We start from the raw sequence: 18712 nt of genomic DNA on the forward strand, positions 1-18712 counted from the left end.
AATACCTTGGACCTTTGTAGGCATATATATATTGCAAGTATTAATTTCAGGTGATACAAAGAGTAATGTTATCATGTTTTTTGGCAAGGTTACCTCAATTGACCAAGCAGCTATTCGTAACTACAGAGCGGTCGATTTGTACGATTGCCCGGGACCCGCCGTGGAAGCCGAGCCTGCATTCGATCTAAGACGCCCGGAGCCGCGGTGAGACAAATCCGGTTGTTCTAGTGGTTACATCTCTGTGAATGAATTTTTATTGATTATGTACGTATGGTGTATATGCGCACAAATTTTTTAAAAGAATAAAGCAGTTTGCACTATGGAACCCCTTTTTGCTGTTTTCTATATGTGAACTTGCTGCTGGGAGTGAAGTGTTAAATCCGAAAAATCTATGAGGACACAGGAATTGGGTACAGAGGAATACCAGTGAAAGACTATTTATAAAGAGGTGCCTGTTAACCCATTGGGTTCTGGTGAGTGCTTTACCATAAGGGGTGTCACCGGCTAACAAGCTCTTTCTGCACTGGTGGTCTTTTCTTGGAGATGGACTTTTCTTTCTGTTTTCCATCATTTTGGTGTTTCAACTAAAATCCCATCCTCAGATGTGTGGGACTTTTTAAGGACATTACTGTGGTTTTTGTTGTAAACCATGGGGCTTCTACCCTCTTAAGAATGATTGTTTTGTTGTTTTAGCGCTGTCAATATGGTATATATTGGACAATAGATTCACGAGGGCTATATACTATATAATTTTTATGATTTATCTTTTGTATGATAGCAGCTTGCAAATTATATCATCTTTTGTTTCTGTGTGCGCTGGGATCGGTGGGGAATATTCTTAGCAATTTTTGTTTAGATTGTTTGCCAGTGATATCAGTACTTGTTACCTCAATTGATAGTTTACAGAATAACACCTCCATCAAAATCTTTTATGGAGAATTTAAACAAGCAACAAAGTAGTGCATTCTTGATATACAGTGGAAGAGCCATGTGTGGCAGAGAGGGAGCAGTCCTGGAAAAGTGTCTTATAAACATCCCACAATGAGCTTCCTCTCTCATCAGATAGCTAGCACACACATAGGAAGTAATTTGCTAAACTCCTCACTAGATGACAGCAAATACCATGTTGCTGACAGCAGATACCCGAGCCGGCCATTTTCTTCACATTACACTCACTCAATAATAACAAAAATAGCCCCCCAAGCCCAGTAAGTGAAAAGACAGCTGATTATGGTAGCACATTTGTTCAAATTATTTAAGAATTTGTTCAAATCAATGCTGTATTTCAAAAAAAATTTACAACATTATAAAATATTAACACATGAAAAAAAAATAAGAGCATAACTGTGGTCACTGCACAGCATGCATCTGCTAAGGGTCCAAGCAAAATATGGATCCAGTTCAGTTTGGCTGTATATTGATTTACAGGCTAAGCTTAAATAAAATTTAAGAAAATTCAGCACAAGGAAGAGTACATTTAATGAGAAGTGTTCCCTGTGCGGGTGCCAACTATCATAGTTGAAATTTGAAGTCCTCTGCACCCCCATACCCTGCAGTCATAATCTTCTATTGCTGTGGAGAGTAAATACGAGCGTGGGACCTGTCACAGGTACTTATCAAGACTGCCACCTCCTCCATTCATATAAGCTTTACTATAGCGTCCATTAGTGAAAAGCAATCTGTGAATCTATAGAATGGAGGACGAACAAATGAACGAAAGGTCTACCTCATCCATTCATACTTTGCTTATCATTCATGCAAGCTATAGTACTGCTTCTATGAAAGGAGGAGGGGGTGGAAAGGGTGGACATAGTGTGCACTCTTGACAAGTGCATGTGATAGGTCCAGTCCTCGTATTAACCTCCACAGTACTTTAACTTAGTCAATAAAATAAGACAATGAAAAAACGACATGTGCATAGCAAAGAAATAACAAAAAGCATAGTTCAGGGGTTAGAGCTCTATATTTGTGAGCCAGGGGACACAGTTCACACATTTCTAGCTAAGGCTTGTATTACTTGTCTGCTTGTGGGCAGGGCTTCAGGCTCTTTAGCGGGACACTGTGGAGCTATGCTCATTAATACCTAAGCTATTAGCAGGAGCCGTGGTCATGTGACATCAGCATTAAGGCTCCCATCTCTCTCCACAGTTACCCAGCTGTTGATGATCCTGCTCATCAGTCCTGCCTACTTAAGCTGTCCAGTCCTGAGGAGCTCTACCTTGCCTTGATCACATGACAAGAAACTATCACTATATGAATGCACATTGTCACTTTATTATTTGGCTATTAAGCACTTGTTATTTTATATTTTTTTCATCATATATTTTATACATTATTATTACCACAGTGCAGATATATTTTTACCAGTTCAGAGGCTTTATGCTTATACCTTTGATAGTGAAGCGTTTTTAATGCCATTTTAGTGATTTAACTGTACTTCTATCTTTGTCTGATTTCATGTTTTCTGATAGTAGGTGAAGGTTATGAATTCAGAAGATACAGTCAATCCACTTGTTGTTAAAAAAAAAATCCAGATTGGATGACCAAGATCACCGCATGGATCAGTTTGTCATAGCGTTACAAATGCTGCTGAGTCGCATGGCGCACCTGGAATCTCCCACTGTTGCTCCAATACAACCTGCAGGCCATCCCTGATGATGCGCCAGCCTCTGTGCAGGCACCCGCCTCGAGTATTACCTCTATAAGAGGTATGTCTGGTTCCACTCCACTTCCCCAGCGATTTGGGGGCGATCCAGTTCAATTCAGAGGATTTCTCAACCAGGTTGAGATATACTTTGAGATGCTGCCCCAGGCGTTTCCCACGGACAGAAGCAAAGCAGGTTTTGTGATATCTTTGCTTTCTGAGAGAGCCTTGGCCTGGGCAAACCCTTTATGGGAGATGCAAAAACCTGTTGCCTTGAGTTACCCTGAATTTGTGACCTCCTTTAAAAGGGTATTTGACATTCCTGCACACTTTGAACTGTTGTTGACTATGCCATTGAATTCCGTACTCTGGCAGCAGAGGTCACTTGGAACAATGAGGTCCTTGTGGCTGCTTTGAGGTCCTGTTATGGACAGACCTTAGGTGGCATTGTTTCGTCCCCAGTTATCCAGAAGGATAAGCCCCAGGTTTCGGTCACCCTGTCTTGGACTAAGTCGTCCATCGAGATACAGGCTCTAATCAACTCTGGGGCTGCAGGCCTCTTCATTGATGCTGCCTTTGTATTGAAGCACTCAATTCCACTGCAGCTGCGTGACACTCCACTTGCCATTGAGGCTCTTGATGGGAGACCTCTACAGCCTGCCCATGTGACTCATGAGATGGTTCCACTGTCCATGGCCTTAGGGGCTCTTCACCATGAGATAATCCAATTCCAAGTTATTTCCTCACCCAGATTTCCGCTGGTTATTGGCTATCCTTGGTTACAGAGGCACAACCCCTCTTTTGATTGTCTCCATGCTGAGGTTCTCTCCTGGTCACCACAATGCAGTGAGACATGCTTCCATCTTCTTCAATCTCCTCCGTGCCGGAGGAGTACAGTGATTTTAGCGATGTCTTTGACAAAGGTTAAGCCAGTAGTTTGCCTCCACAATGGCCGTATGATTGCGCAATTGACCTTCAACCTGGTGCCCCTTCGTGGCCGGGTTTATCCTTTGTCAGTCTTGGAGGCTACGTTGTTATATTTCTGACCATCATAACAACTGGTCACACCTATTACCATGGGCAGAGTTTGCTCAAAACAGTGCCTTGAATTCTGCTTCCTGACTGTCCCCATTTATGGTGAATTATGGTTTCCAACCTTCCATGTTGCCTGACTCATTTGTTCCGCAGAGTATTCCTGCATTAGAGGAGCATCTCCGTGGTCTTTGTTCCACTTGGGCACAAGTCCAGGAAGCTTTGCTTCATGCTAATTATAGGTACAGACTCTATGCTGACTGTGCCTTCCTACCAGGTTGGGGACAGGATCTGGCTGTCATCTCAGCAACCTCCACTTTGTGTTCCCTCACTGAAGTTCGCACCTCAGTTTATTGGGCCTTTCCGTATTCTTTACAGGATTAACCCAGTGGCTTACACATTAGACTTTCCTTCTAATATGTGTATTTGAATGTATTTCATGTCTCCTTATTAAAACCTTTTGTCTGCAACCACTTTACCACCTCTGTGTCATGTCCTCACCCTGTACAGGTTGGGAACCACGAGGAGTATGAAGTACAGTCCATTGTTGACTCCAGTAGGTTCCGTGGGAGCATACAGTACCTGGTGCATTGGAAAGGGTATGGCACAGAGGAACACTCTTGGGTCTCATCCTAGAATGTATATGCCCCTATCCTCCTCCATGATTTCCATAGACGTTTTCCCCTCAAGCCTGGTGGTCCTCCAAGGGGGAGGGGTCATTGCGGAGGGGGTACTTTTAGGGTTGGGCTCAGCCCTTACTTCTCTGAGCTGGCCACTCAGCTGTTGGCAAATTGCCAGCTCCCAGCTCTCTCCACAGTTACCCAGCTGTTGATGATCCTGCTCATCAGTCCTGCCTACTTAAGCCGTCCAGTCCAGAGGAGCTCTGCCTTCGCTTGGTCATATCACAAGAAACCATCTACTGCATTCCCATTTAAAGACTGACTTTGCTGACATCCCTTCTGGCTCCAGATCCTGCTTGCTGTTCCACTACTTTGATCCCTGACTTCTGCTTGGCTGCCTATCTGGTCCGGTTACTGAACTTTGACTATGTTTTGACTACGTTTGTTCTTTTTACTTTTATTATTAAACAACTGTGATTTAGCTGTACTTCTCTCTCGGTTTGATTTCATGGTTTCTGACACATCCCTCACCAATATTCCCCCCAGAACCTTCTTAGAAGGACTAACCAGCTCGCTGATCTGAAATGCCCCAAAAAAGGCCAAGGAAAAAACAAGGAGACCTTACATAGGGTGCCCAATTGCACAATAATGGCCTGTAAAATAGCTTTCAGAGCTATCACATTTTGAATGGCAATTACTCAGTCATGCAACACTGTACCCAAACTAATTTTTTATTTATTTTTTCATACAGATAGAGCTTTCTTTTGGTGGTACCAAAATCACATCACCACTGGGTTTTTTATTTTTTGTGACATAAGTGAAAAAAGAGCAAAAATTTTGAAAAAAAAACAACACTTTTTTTTGTTTTTATGATAACATTTTGCAAATAAGTCATTTTTGTTCATAAATTTGGGCCAAAATGTATACGGCTACATCTCTTTGGTAAAAATAACCCAAATTAGTGGATATTATTTAGTCTCTGTGAAAGTTATAGAGTCTACAAGCTATGGTGCAAATCATTGAAAATTGATCACACCTTACCACACCTCATGCACCAATGGCCTATCTCATTTCCTGAGGCCACTGAAATTTCAAGATAGTACAAATACCCCCCAAACGACCCCTTTTTGAAAAGTAGACAGTCAAAGGTTATTAGTAAGAGGCATGGTAAGCTTTTTGAAGTTGTAATTTTTTCCCACAATTCTTGGGAAAATTATTATTATTTATTTATTTCTCACACACAGCATATGCATACTTCCAATTACACCCCAAAATACATTCTGCTACTCCTCCCAAGTATGGTGATACCACATGTGTGTGACTTTTACACAGCCTGGCCCCACAGGAAGGTCCAACATGCAGGGAGCACCATAGGGGGTTCTAGGAGCATAAATTACACATCTAATTTCCTAACGATCTATTACATTTATGAAAGCCCTGGAGCACCAGGACAGTGGAATTACCCACAAAATGACCCCATTTTGGAAAGCAAACACCCCAACGTCTATTCTATGAGGCATAATGAGTCTTTTAAATGGTTAATTTTTTTACACAAGTCTTCAGAAAACATGGAAAGAAAATGAAAATCTTTTTTTTTTTTTTTTTTTTACACAAAGTTGTCAATTTATAAGATATTTCTAACACATACAGTAGCATGTATATAGCAAAAATTACACCCCAAAACACATTCTGCTACTCATCCTGAGTATGGTGATACCACATGTGTGAGACTTTTACACAGCCAGTTCACATACAGAGGCCCAACATTGCAGCAATACCTTCAGGCGTTCTAGGAGCATAAATTACACCTCATTTCATTCCTACCAATCACACTTTTGAAGGTCTTGGGGCACCAGGACAATAGAATTACCCACAAAATGACCCCATTTTGGAAAGCAAACACCCCAATGTATATTCTATGAGGAATGGCCTGAAGATAGATACTTGGGTACTCTGATCGGCTGGAGACAGGTACTCGGTTACTCTGATGGGCTGGTGACAGGTACTTGGTTACTCTGATGGGCTGGTGAAAGGTACTTGGTTACACTGATGGCATGGTGACAGGTACTCGGGTACTCTGATGGCCTGGTGACAGATACTCGGGTACTCTGATGGCCTGGTGACAGGTACTTGGGTACTCTGATGGGCTGGTGACAGATACTCGGGTACTCTGATGGGCTGGTGACTGGTACTTGCATACTCTGATGGGTGGTGACAGGTACTTAGATACTTAGATGGGCTTTGACGGGTACTCAGGTACTCGGGTACACAGATGGACTGTGACAGGTACTCGGGTACTCAGATGGGCTGTGACAGGTACTCAGGTTCTCGGGTACTCAGATGGGCTTTGACAGGTACTCGGGTTCTCGGGTACTCTGATGGGCTGTGACAGGTACTCAGGTACTCAGGTACTCAGATGGGCTGTGACAGGTACTCAGGTACTCGGGTATTTGATGGGCTGTGACAGGTACTCAGATGGGCTGTGACAGATACTCAGGTTCTCGGGTACTCAGATGGGCTGTGACAGGTACTCGGGTACTCATATGGGCTGTGACAGGTACTTTGATGGGTGGTAACAGGTCCTCTTTATTGAGGGGGGCAATCGGTGTAGTTGGTGTACACTGTGAGTGGTAACGAGATGTTACTGCAATCTCCTTCTCACACACAATCGGTGTGAGGAGGAGAACCCGGTAACATCTCGTTACCGCAGTTTGTTGACATTCTGTGACTGGCTGTAATTGGACACAGCCGGTCACGTGGTAAAGAGCCAATTTCAGTAACGCCCCGACAGTGACGCTGAGCGGGCAGGGGCAGAGTGCGCACGTGACCTGCCGCCCAGCTCGCAGAGCTCCAACCTCCGATGAGGATTCCATCCAGGTGATCCACCTGCTGCAGCTGATAGTGGCCCAACAGGTGTACCCGATGGGTCCCATTCGTGGCTCCTAACCTGACGCAAAGCTCAGAAAGAGGCTTCTGGGTAAAAACGCTCCGGAGGCCAAGACCTCTGAGCACGTGGTAGTTCCTTGCCCCCCCCCCCCCCCCCCCCCCCGCTGTCGACCCGGATGCCTAATCTCTCAGGGACTCTACCTGTCTGTGGAGCCACTCCGGTCCCCTTGTGACGGCAGCTGCCCATTTGGGTCAAAATCCTGTCCACCTCTGCCATATTAATTGCTTCTAGGCAGTGTGTAAACTGCCTGCTTCTTCCATCCTGCTGACCCTCCAATAATGCCCAAAAGCCCCGCCTCCCCTTTAAGTAAATTACCAAATCCCTCCCTATCCTGCTTCTCCCAGGCAATCCTCTCTTTCCCTGCTTCTAAAACTTTAACTTCCTTAACCCTTTCATTGCCTCCCTTCTCACTCTGTCATGCCGGCCCTTCACTACTTTCATCACATTTATATCGCTCTGGGCCTCACTTTGCTAACCTTCTAAAAATGCTCTTTACCTGGCTGTAATTCTGACCCGTGGGTCTGAATGCTTTCTAAGCCAGAGCCTGTATGCACATCAGAAAAGTTTAAAGAAAGTTAAAAATTCTTATCTGCATACCTTCTCCGGGTAATGAATATAAATATTGGAACAACAGAGTCATGGTGCTGTCATTTTCAGAAAGAAAAGTCAGTAGTGGAAACCACTGTAAACATAAAAACAGATTAGATCGGACAATGGCAGCTTGATCCTTCTATTAATCTTTTGCATCAGGTTTCTCAAACCTTTGCATGCCTGCACTTTTGGTGATCATGACTAAGTCCCTCTCCTTCATGACATTGTCAAAAAGGGACGGAGAATGGGTGACCTTAAAATGATGGCCCCCCTGAAAAAAGCTCTACGGACACCCATGGTTAGACATAGTACCAAGTAGTTTTGCTACATAAATATGGTTTAACAGATTAACTTCAGAGCATCACTTTAAAAGAAAAACTTTTAACACTTCAGAACCCTTTTGGAAGCACCAGTTTACATGCTACCAAGAGCATGAGGTCTGAATGGTGGATAGTGGAAACCCATGCATCCACTCTTCAACCACCATTTTAGGACAAGGACATTACGTTTGGCACAGGATGTTTTGTCATCAGTGCGAAAAGGTAATCTTGTAGACAAAGGCATAAAGTTGTATAAGGAAGAGTTAGTGTAAGAGTCCATTCACACTTGTATAACTTAAAAATTGTGCGATTTCCATTGCAACTTTACCCTGCGACTTGATGCTACGTCAATGCGATTTCGATGCAAGTTTGGCTTTGACCAATGTGATCTTTTGTTTGTGCTCTACAAAGTTATTAGACATGTGCAGTATGGAAACATTTGTTTAGTTTTGTTTTGTTTCTTTATTTTCGAATGAATTCCAACATTTTCACAATGATTTGAATTGGTCGAAAATTGATCAACAAATTCAAATTCTGTGTGAAGAATAGCTGGTTATTAAGGAGCGGGCCAGGAAGCTGACTGCCGTATCCTTAACCACTTCCCACCCGGCCAATGCATATATACGGCCGGGTGGGAGCCGTCTACTCCTGATAGGACGTTCAGGAACGTCCTTCAGGAGTAGCGGGATCACGCGGCGCGATCCCGATGTGCTCGTGTCACCCGGACACGGCACATCTCAGATCGGCAGGAGGGCTCTGTGATTGGCCCTCCTGATCACATGACGGCCGTGTCCAATCACGGCCGTCATGTGATGTAAACAAACAGCCGGTTGCTAGGCAATCGGCTCTCCTCTCCTCACACGGAAGTCACCGCTGAGGAGAGGAGAGCAGAACGCTGCAGCCGGCTGATGATCAGTGAGTATGGGCTGCTTTTTACAGCTTTTTACTCACTGATCATCAGTGTAGTGTAAACACACAACACACCACACAGTACAAACACAGTCCCCACATATGTCCCCAAAACACACATGTCCCCAAAACATACATGTCCCCAAATAATAAAAACACATGTCCCTAATAATAAAAACATGTCCCCCACATATGTCCCACTAAAATCACATGTCCCAATGATTATCTGCACACATATGTACGTGATCACCTGCACACATATGTACATGATCATTTGCGTACATATGTCCGTGATCACACAAACCAATTATTATACACTTAACGGAATTTTTTTTACCAAAAACATGTAGCAGAATACATTTTGGCTTAAATTTATGACAAAATTTGATTTTATTGGATTTCTTTTCAAATAGAAAAAAGAAAATATTGTTTTTTTTCCAAATTTCCGCTATTTTTGCGCTTATATCGCAAAAAAAAAAAAAACGGAGTCGTGAATAAATAACACCAAAATAAAGCTCTATTTGTGCGAACAAAATGATAACAATTTCATTTGGGTACAGTGTAGCATGACCGCGCAATTGTCACTGAAAGCGCTAGAGCGCTGAAAGCTGAAAATTGGGCTGGGAAGGAAGGGGGTGAAAGTGCCCTGTATTGTAGTGGTTAACTACTGATCACTCCTCAGCTGTCAGATTTCCATACACTGCTTGTATGGAAAAAAAACAGGATATTTTCATGAATACAGAGCTGCTTTGGTTTTTGTCTTTTTGAAAAAACACTTCATGAAAATGCCAAAACAATAGACAATAGCAAATGGTCAAGCTGAGCCATACAAATTCTGGAATAGAAAGTGGAGTGTTATGCAGTAGATGCTCCCGATGATGTCACTTATGACGAAACTCGTTGAGCAGAGCTAACGCATGCAGCTTCGCCATGCCTCTTTGGATCTGTAATTTTGGTGAAGTGTTGTCTGAAGTCTTTGCTATGCAGCCGAGGAGTGTATTCCTTTAAGCGCTTACCCGTTTTTATCATGTAAGTAGATTCTGTACTTTGTAGTCTAATTAACACATGGTCAATACTGATCTTACCTTACTCTGTAGAGTGAGATACACTGTGGAACTTCAGCCAAGCACTGTGAACCAGACCATACCTATTTGTTGCCAGCAGCTACCTTCTTTTTACACCTACCAGCTCTATCACTGTTTATATCAGTGATGGCGAACCTTGGCACCCCAGATGTTTTGGAACTACATTTCCCATGATGCTCCACTACACTGCAGAGTGCATGAGCATCATGGCAAATGTAGTTCCAAAACATCTGGAGTGCCAAGGTTCGCCATCACTGGTTTATATGCAGTAGAACATAAATGTCAGACCATAATTAAAAATTGAACGTTAACATCTAAGATTTGAGGTGAGTGACAAAGACCTCATGGGATAAGGTAATTCCCAGCAATAATATAGTGGCCATAATTGAGTTTAGCTTTAGAAACTTAAATTGTTTCCTTCTGAAAATAATCAAATTCTGCTAGATCCCATGGTAGTTAGTCTTTCAACCATCTAGACAAGACACGTCAAACTCAAATATAAATTAGGTTCAAACTAAGTAGAATAATTCTGCAGAGAGCCATATACACACAGTCAATAATAACTACTATGCTTTAAATATTGTATTGATGAAAAAGGTTCCAGAAAGTAGAACATTTTTGAAATATTCAGTTGCAAAATAATGGCAAAAAAATGTAGGCTTTATGAGATATAAAATACTTCAAAGCCTCACTCAATTTCGATATTTATACAGATTAAAGTCTCAAAAGACACAGTTAGGGGGCTACGTTCATCCCCAAAAGACACCCCACTGGCACAGACAGCATTATGTTGCTTTCACAAATCACACATGGCAAAAAAATAAATTTGAACATTTTCCAGAAGCCTCAAGACTTTGTATCAGCACAACTGAACAAAATAAATAATTCACACTACTGTACTTGGAAACTGATTTTATTGTGCTGACTGTCCATCTTCAGTTAGCCTGCAAACAAATACATAATCAATAAAACAATACACAAACCAGACCACTAGAAAATAAAGTAAGTAAAAAAATCGATGAAAATGAGAAAAAAAATTGTCAAATTTCCAGTCCTGACCCATTACTGAACCCGACCCATTCATATCAAATTATAACTGTGAAATTTAAAACCAAAGAACTACACTGTAAAGGGAGGATTAAAGCATCTAGTAGTTGTACACAATCAATGTTTGTGCAATGATGAGTACAATATAGCACATAAATGGGATACGGTTTTATTTGCTGTCATAGTATATTGGAATGTACAACACAAAGTAACATATAAAAAAATATAAAAAAAGATAGTAAGTCCAACCCAGTTTAATGCTTTGTTATATATTGTTCTTTCAGAAGTAAAAAAAAAAGAAAAAAAAACCTGGTGGTGCAAAGAAAAATTCTGGACCCCACCAAGTACAATTGGAGTATTAAATATATTGTTTTACCTTAAGATGCAATTTAAAGTAAAAAAAATACAACATTTTAAATAACCTTCAATTATTGGCAAGCACCACCAGTCCACTACCTTTGGTAGAGAATTTTAATGTGTGACCACTCTTGGGACATTAAAAGGGAAAGCTTCCAATATAGTTTCAATGTCTTCTTAATAGCCCTTAAATGCCAAGAGAGATCATGGTGCTTTCAATTAGTGGGCACTTCTTGGTGTTGCAGTGCCTGAAGGAGAAAGCATTCAGAGTAATAATAAATTCAGTCCAATTAACTTAGATTCTGGATATGCTGGATACGCCAGTGCCCATAAGCAGTCATCATTTTTCTGTATAGTTCATTGTAGCTGTTTCATGAAATATGGAGGAAAGAACAAAAGAAAGAAAATAGAGTGGTTCAATTTCATGAAATACAGAAAAAAGAAAATAAGAAAGAAAACAGACTGGTTGTTCAATGGGCCAGTGCCCATGTGCAGTCATAATTTTGCTGTGTAGTTCATTGGGGCTGTTTCATGAAATATGGAGGAAATACAAAAAATAAAAAATAAAGTAGAGGAGTTTTTGTCCAACTCTTAAGCCTAAAAAAAAAAATGGATTCTGTCCCTTTAAAGCATGTTATACAGCACAGTGCTTGTGCTGCGTAATTTGGCCCCCTGTAAAACCTGAAATACCTGGCTGATCCTGCCAGTTTCTACCCTCCCTCTTGTGAACTGACTACAGTTAATCATGGCTGCTGAGCCCTGATACCGCGGTCAGTTTACATGCTGTCAGGGCTGGCTTAGCCCTATCTTCTCTAGGCTGGCTGCTCAGCTGTCGGCTAATTTCCAGCTCTCATCTCTCTCCACAGTCACCCAGCTGTTCCTGATCCTACTCGTCTGACCTGCCTACTTAAAGCTGTCCAGCTCACTTCATCTCTGCCTTCGTCTTGGTCACATCACAGGTAACCATCTCCTGTGGTTCTGTTTAAAGACTGGCTTGCTGACATCCCTTCTGGCTCCTTACCCTGCTTGCTGTTGCTCCACTTGGATCCCTGACTTCTGGCCTGGCTGATTACCCGACCTGGTTTTTGAACTCTAGACTGGCTGACTACTCGATCCGGTTACTGGACTCTGGCTATGCTTTGACTACGCTAAAAAAATGCAGTATATACCAGATTTCAAGACAACCGATCAGCACTTACGTGACCTGTTGGCTCTCTCCTTGGCCCTGCCCGCTCCAGCTGTCAGACAGGGAAAGAAAAGAGGTGTCCGGTCATGGCTGATACTTTGTATTAGCCCACTTTGTGTGCTGTATTGTATATACCAGTGGCGGCTGTTTTGTTTTGGGGGGGCGGCAAACAACCACCCCCCGGCAGCACCTCAAACCCCCAGCCCCCCTGCTCAGGAATCCGCAGCGGGATCGGGCATCTGCAGTGGGATCGGGCATCAGCAGCAAGAAGCAGGCAGAGGCAGCGGACATCGGGCATCTCCTCCATTCCTCCATCTCGGCGGCCATGCATCTCCTCCCCTCCTTCTGAGAATTATCTCAGTTTCCAAGGTTAAAAAAAGCAAGATGCGTAAAAAGTCTCTACAATTATTATAATTATAGTTTCTGTTTCTTATTTTGTATACCACATAATTTCCAGCACACTGTTTACTAAGGCTAACATAGATTTAACCTCCCTAAATTGTTCATCTCACACTATAAAAATACATCCAGTTACCTACACACAACTCTGCAGTATTTTCTGCTTAATCCTTTGCCCCAGACCAGGGGACCACAAACTCTGGAAACAAAGGGCCAGTTTATTGCCCTTCACACTTTAGGGGAGCTAAACTGTGATCAGTGGGAGAACAAAATGCCCTGTCGTTGGTGGGAGTAAACAATACCGTAGGTTTGGTCTGTGGGAGTCAAAATATTACATCTTTGGTGTCAGTAGGAGGAATAGTGCCCCATAATTGGTTTCAGTGGGAGAATTTGTTCCCCATCTTTGGTGTCAGTGGGAGGAATAGTATCCCATTGTTGGTGTAAGTTGGAGAAATAGTACCTCCTATCAGTGGAAGCGATAGTGCCCCATTGTTGTTGTCAGTGGGAGAAATATTACCCCATTGTTGGTGTCAGTAGGAAGAATAGTGCCTTGTATCAGTGGAAGCAATAGTGCCCCAAGAGCTGGATAAAGGCAGGTAAAGGACCACATCAGGCCCATGGGCTGCAGTTTGGAGAGCCTTGCTCTAAACTAAAGCAGCCCATACATCCACTCTTTTTTTTTGACCAGAGCATTTCATGGAAAAAAAAAAAATAACTTGATTCCCCATTCACAGGTATGGGGGAATCCTCTGCACTAGGGACAGATTTAGACTTTGTGTGGTTCCAGGGAAAACATCTGTAACTGGACAATGCAGATAATTATTCAAAATGGTTGCATCCACAATGAATATAGTATTATGTACAATGTCACTGACAGACTTTGCAGAAACATACTACCCTATTTCATAAGAGATCTGCTGCCTGTCCGAGCGGATGAGAAATCCTCTGCTACTGACAAAACAAACACAAAACAGTTTGTTATTTGTGTTCATCCATCCTCTACTTACACCGAAATAAACTGCAATCTGTTGAAGAGAACGGAAAGCTTATCCAGTGGGAATTGATTTTTTTTTTCAGTAAACAAGAATGGATTCCTCTTCTGAACTGTGATGCTGGCTGGCTTCAATTGACAACCACAGCCTAGTTCCCCTGCATATTTAATCAGTCATTTCATAGAACAAAGAATGGGAAATGGTGTTGATCAACCTAGTTACAGTATTTAAACAGATGTGGCCATATAAGGAAGAGCCTGTTGCAGCAGACTGTGCAGACTTCCTGTACACTTTGCAGAGAGTTTGTAGAGAACTTCAATTGAACTCGTCAGAAATCCATTCCTAAAATGAAGCGAATGCTTGGCATCTAAAATTAAAATAGAATGACCCTTTCTTAACTGGGTTTGGTGAGTTTGCATTGGTGCTGTGTGAATGTCCTAACTGGCCCAGAATTAGGCCTCATGCACACTGGGCATTTAGCCAATTTGCGTCTAATCCCAGGAAGTACAGGTGCAGTGCCCAACTCTGCTGCCTGCAGCCTGTCAAATCTGAGACAGGCTGAAATATGCGCAGGCTGAACACTGCTACTTGCATTTAGGACAGTGTGCATTCAGGGAAGTATTCTGTGTTTTTGCATAGGTCCATGAATACATACAGCCCTTAACAGTGCTGATCCTGACCGCCCTGGGGCCCTAAGCAAAATTCTGCTAAGGGGCCCGCTACCTGACCCATGATGCCATGAGCTATGTAAACAATTTGCCATTGCCACACAGTCACACCTGAAACTTCAGTGCTCCCAATACAATCCTCCCTCCTTTAACCCTTTCATGACTAAAGCCCCATACACACTATCAGTTTTTCTGCTTATTTTTTCCTTCAGATTTACCAAAACCATATAATATGAGGTCAAACCTTAGGAGTTTCAATTTGTATGCAATCAGACAGGCCCTTGCACTACATGGTTTTGGTAAATCTGAAGGAAAAACTCAGCAGAAAAACTGATAGTGTGTATGGGGCTTAAACCTATTTCTGACATTTGGTGTTTACAAGTTAAAATCCATATTTTTTTGCTAGAAAATTACTTAGAACCCCCAAACATTATATATATATTGTGGCAGCACGCAGGTAAAGTCACCTGGTTGTATCCAGGATGGGAAATATGTGTGCCCTAGATTCAGGCTTTATGCAGACTTGTATAATTAGAGGGGAAGAGTTAATGAGCCCAGCTGAAGTAAGTGGGCTCATTAAGACCTCTACAAAAAACCCCAGCATGCTTAGGGAGGTGCTCCATCCTGGAACCAGTTTTGTGTTTGTATAGACTGGGGAGTGTGACACCTGTTCTGTGCGGTGAGTTAACGCCTGTGTGGCAAACCTCTACAACAGAGACAGGGACTGGTGCAGCACAAGGCTGCACTCAGTTGGTAGACAGGGAATCTAAGTGTGTAATTAGAGGTCAAGCTGACCAGGATTTATTTTCATGTTTTATTTTTGTTTGGCTGTTATATGTTTCACTGCATGTAGCATAAATAAACTGCATCTTTTGTTTTTTTGCACCTACAACGCTGTCTGCTGTGCCTAATTTTGTGTTGTGAACCCATCCAGGGGGTCACACACACCCGCTGCTGAGCTAAACCCCTCACAGTTGGTGGAGAATTTTGGCAGTTTTTTTTTTTTTAGTTTTTTTTTAAGGCCAGCATGGAGGAGATACTGAGACAGCTGGCTCTAGCAAATGCAAACCAGCAGCAAGCAAATGCAAATCAGCAGCAAACAAATGCAGGTTTACAAAAGAGCCTTGCAGCTCAACAACAGAGCCTTGCAGCCCAGCAGCAGACAAATGCAACTTTGCAGCAGAGTCTGGAAGCTCAGCAGAAAGCTCACCAGCAGAGTCTGGAAGCTCAGCAGAAAGCTTACCTGCAGAGTCTGGAAGCTCAGCAACAAGCCCAGCAGCAATCTGAAGCCCGCTTCATAGACCTGTTGCAGAAGCAAGAGCAGTCTTTTCAACAGCAAATAGAGACAGCAACGTCCGCAGACCAATGAGGCAAGTGGTTACAATAATACCTCATCCTTTGGTGTGAGCCGTTTACTGACAAAAATGACTGGAGAGGATGATCCGGAGGTGTTTTTTACCACATTTGAAAGGACTGCTGAAAGGGAAAAGTGGCCTAAGGAGCAATGGGCTGGACTGGTGGCCCCTCTGTTAACTGGGGAATCGCAGAAAGCTTATTATGACCTAGAGCCTGACCAAGCAAAAGACTATGTGGTGCTAAAAACAGAAATATTGGCACGGCTGGGTGTTACCCTGGCCGTCCGGGCTCAGCGTGTGCATAATTGGACTTTTCAGGTTGGAAAACCCCCCAGGTCTCAAATGTATGATCTCATTCACCTGAGCAGGAAGTGGCTGCAGCCAGAGACTTTAACCGCACCAAACATTGTGGAACGTGTGGTTATGGATCGTTTTCTGAGAGCTCTTCCTACTGCCATCCAAAAATGGGTAAGCCATGGAGACCCAGAAAATGCAGATAAACTTGTGGATCTGGTTGAGAGGTACTTGGCTATAGAGAGCCTGACCACCTCTTCCAGGGACTCACGGACTTTACACCCTAAGAACAGATCATCCCCAGTGGCGGGTAAGATGACTCCAAGGGGTGAGGGTGGAGAGAGTGAGAGGGTGGGAGTTCTACCTAAGGTCTGGCGGGAGCAGCCCAGGAAGCCCATGCTGCAAGAGGCAGCGAAAAAGATTATTTGCTACCGCTGCCGGCAAGAGGGACATATTGCAGCCAATTGCCCAGTTGTGGATGAGCCTATGCAATGTGACTTTATAAGGGAGAGACGTCAGTCGCTGTTTGCGACAGTTGCATGCACTGCCATTCGGGGACCTGAGAAACATTTATGTAAAATGCGTATTAATGGTAGAAATGTTGATGTGTTGCTGGATTCAGGTAGCCTGGTAACATTGATAAAAGCTGAATTAGTTACTACAAAGGTCTCTGGGAAGAACAAGGTGGCTGTTATTTGTGTGCATGGGGACACCCGAGAGTATCCTGTAAATTCAGTGTTTTTTGAGACCCCCAAAGGTAACCTCTCTCATAAGGTGGGGTTAGTGTCTCACTTACCACATGATGCTATTGTGGGAAGGGATTTTCCAAAATTCTGGGAACTCTGGGATTGTCCTGAGCCCCCCACTGGTGCCCCTATAGACCAGGAAGATGACCAGAATTCCTCTGGGAGTGGTGAGGACTCTCCTGAATTTCCCTTGTCGGTATTGGCAGGGGAAACTCGAGAAACTGGGGAGGAGCCAACATCCTCAGATGAAAACATGCCGTCTGTGGAGTTTTCGGATCTTGAGGTTCACAGGGAAAATTTTGCCACAGAACAGTTAAAAGACCCCACCCTAATAAAGGCACGGGAAAATGTGGTGAAAATAGATGGCGAGTTAGTGAACCCAGATAAGATTTGCACTTACCCGTACTTCACTATGGAAAGGGACCTGCTGTATCGAGTGGCTCAAAGAGCAGAAGAAACCATTGAGCAACTTGTGGTGCCCAAACCTTACAGGAAGTTGGTGTTAGAATTGGCCCATTGGCACATTCTGGGAGGTCATCTGGGGACCGAGAAAACCAGAGAGAGGGTATTGCAGAGATTCTATTGGCCTGGGGTCATGAAGGAAATAGAAAATTATTGTTCCTCCTGCCCTGTGTGTCAGAAGTCGGCACCTATGCCACATTTCCGTAACCCGCTGGTACCTCTTCCTATCATTGAGGTCCCCTTTGAGAGGATCGCAATGGATTTGGTAGGTCCGATAATGAAGTCTGCTAGGGGGCATCAGTACATTTTGGTTATATTGGACTATGCCACCCGTTATCCGGGAGCAATTCCTCTTCGAAATACCTCGGCCAAAACCATAGCCAAAGAGCTATCTCTTGTTTTTAGCCGCGTGGGTATTTGTAAGGAACTGCTTACGGACCAAGGTACACCCTTTATGTCCCGGGTTATGAAAGAACTATGCAAGTTGTACATAGTAAAACAAATGCGTACATCTGTGTATCACCCCCAAACAGATGGGTTGGTTGAAAGATTCAACAAAACCCTAAAACAAATGTTAAAGAAGGTGGTGGATAGAGATGGAAAGAATTGGCACTGTCTAATACCCTATCTGATGTTTGCCATTAGGGAGGTACCCCAATCCTCTACAGGTTTCTCACCCTTCGAGTTGCTCTATGGGAGACACCCAAGAGGGCTGCTGGATATCGCCAAGGAAACTTGGGAAAATGAGAGTTCTCCTCACAGGAGTGTGATTGAGCATGTTGCCCTGATGCAAGATAGGATTGCACAGGTAATGCCAATTGTAAAGGAACATTTAACCCAAGCGCAGTTAGCACAGCAGAGGGTGTACAACCGTGGGGCCAAGACCCGTACTTTTTTCCCGGGGGATAGGGTCTTGGTGCTAGTCCCTACGGTTGAAAGCAAATTTCTGGCCAAATGGCAAGGTCCATATGAAGTAATTGAAAAAATTAGTGAGGTGAACTACAGGGTTAGACAGCCAGGAAGGCAAAAGCCGGAGCAGATCTATCACGTCAATCTGC

General features: G+C 43.3%; 1 long non-coding RNA gene across 1 annotated transcript; it reads right to left on the reverse strand.

Annotated features, from left to right (window-relative positions):
- Window positions 1-11045: 11045 nt before the first annotated feature.
- On the reverse strand, window positions 11046-14302 carry LOC143990210 (uncharacterized). Its single transcript, XR_013277218.1, has 2 exons — window positions 14145-14302; window positions 11046-11918 (listed from the first exon to the last, which is right to left on the reverse strand). It is a non-coding gene; the product is annotated as an uncharacterized LOC143990210 (long non-coding RNA).
- Between the last annotated feature and the right edge of the window lie 4410 nt (window positions 14303-18712).

This window comes from Lithobates pipiens, unplaced genomic scaffold (assembly GCF_037356315.1).
Source record: "Lithobates pipiens isolate NorthernLeopardFrog02 unplaced genomic scaffold, aLitPip1_a1.2 Scaffold_18, whole genome shotgun sequence".
Taxonomy (NCBI): Eukaryota; Metazoa; Chordata; class Amphibia; order Anura; family Ranidae; genus Lithobates; species Lithobates pipiens.